The sequence below is a fragment of the Elephantulus edwardii genome, unplaced genomic scaffold (assembly GCF_000299155.1).
Source record: "Elephantulus edwardii isolate Elephantulus edwardi_28Jun2011 unplaced genomic scaffold, EleEdw1.0 scaffold00030, whole genome shotgun sequence".
Lineage (NCBI taxonomy): Eukaryota > Metazoa > Chordata > Mammalia > Macroscelidea > Macroscelididae > Elephantulus > Elephantulus edwardii.
Genome location: NW_006399780.1, coordinates 18,945,133 through 18,946,805, shown reverse-complemented (window position 1 = coordinate 18,946,805; position 1,673 = coordinate 18,945,133).

Sequence of the window (1,673 nt, the reverse complement as noted above, 5' to 3'; positions counted from 1 at the left end):
TTTCACCTCTTTACATTCTGATGAGTGCCTTATTCTGAACTCTCCTAATAACCTTAGATGCTAAAGACAAAGGGTCAGAACTCTAGTCAGCAATCTTGATTTAAAAAAAAAATAAACTGTAGATGTGAACAGAATACTCCTTTTCATACTGTGACCTGAAAGAGAAAGGAGGCTGGATTTCCCCCCTGGAGTCCTGCTTATCTCCCAGTTCTGCTCTCGTCCTTTCCTTTCCCTCCCCTCTGGTGAATTTGGAAAGACCTTGAGAATTAGAGGCTGCAGATTCCAAACTATGGGGTAAAGCTAGACTGATTGGAACAGCATGGAGACCATCCAACAGCCTCCTTCCAGTCAGGGTTCTTTAACCTCCGGGGACTCTGCTCTCAAAAGGAAAAGGGTTTTTTTGAAAGGGAACGATTAAGTTAGGAAAGAAGTCCCATGGTCTTTGACCTTTGGTGTCCAAAGAGTTGTAGCCTAACAATTACAAACTTGCCAAAATTAAGCAACAAATGGAAGGAAGTATAAGATCTCTAAGTATTAGATCTCTAAGCCCATTCCTATCAAGTTGATTTCTGTAAGACATAGTAGAACTCAGTGATGACCCTAAGTAGCACTGAGTCATAGGGATTTTTCACAGGTCTAAATCTTTATAAAAGCTGTGGAGTGGCTAGTGAGAAACAACTGACTTTTCAACTAAGAGTTAAACACTTAATCACTAAGTCCTTAGGGCTCCTGTGCCCTTTATTGTCTTCCTTACTGTGGGCATATTAAATGAGTGACAGTACTACTGTTATATATGTAATCTCTCTTAAGAATCACATTTTACAAATAAGTATATTGAGATATAGTTGCCTTGAGAAAAAAAGAGTTTATAATTTTTTTTAAAGCTTTAAAAGAAGTTTAGGATTTTGATCCATGAAAACTTGGGTAGTCCCAACAGTAAAGTTGGGTTTTATTTATACATGTGCAGAAATCACTTCTAGGTAGGACAGGAATTGAATATAATCATTTTCTACCAGCACCTCAGATTCTGGATTTAGTAGTGTAATCTTGGACAAGTAAGAATACTTCCCATTTAAGGAAATAGAATTGAGAAGGCCAAAGTAATTGCTCCTTCAGCCTATGATTTATAGGACAGCATGTAAAATAAGGATGAGCATTCAAGTCCTAGCTTTATCACTGTTAGTTTCAGGATGTCTTGAAAAGTGTATGTAAGTATCATTTGGAAAGCTTGTTTAAAATGCTGATGGTGGTATGTATCATTGAGTTGGAACCAACTCATAGCTGACCTTCCAGTGCCTTTTCAGATGGAATAAATTGAAAATTGGCCATATTTCTCTCATGGAGTAGCTGGTGGATTCTAACTGTGCTTTGGGTTGACAGTGCAGCACCTTTCCACTAGGTCATCAGTTGTTGTATACTTTTCATTTGGAACCAACTCATAACTGGACCTTCCAGCAGGTTATCAGAGAAAAAAATCACTTGGCAGGAGCTTGCCCGTCATTCTGCTACAGAGCAGCTGGTGGATTTGAACCACATACTTTGGGGATCATATGGGTATCCCTAGTACCACGACCCCTTCTAAGCCCAGCCTGGACTTCCGGCAGTTCTCTGCTGATGTGCTGTTCTAATCGTTTTTGGATGATCTTCAGCAGAATCTTGCTTGCATGTGAAAT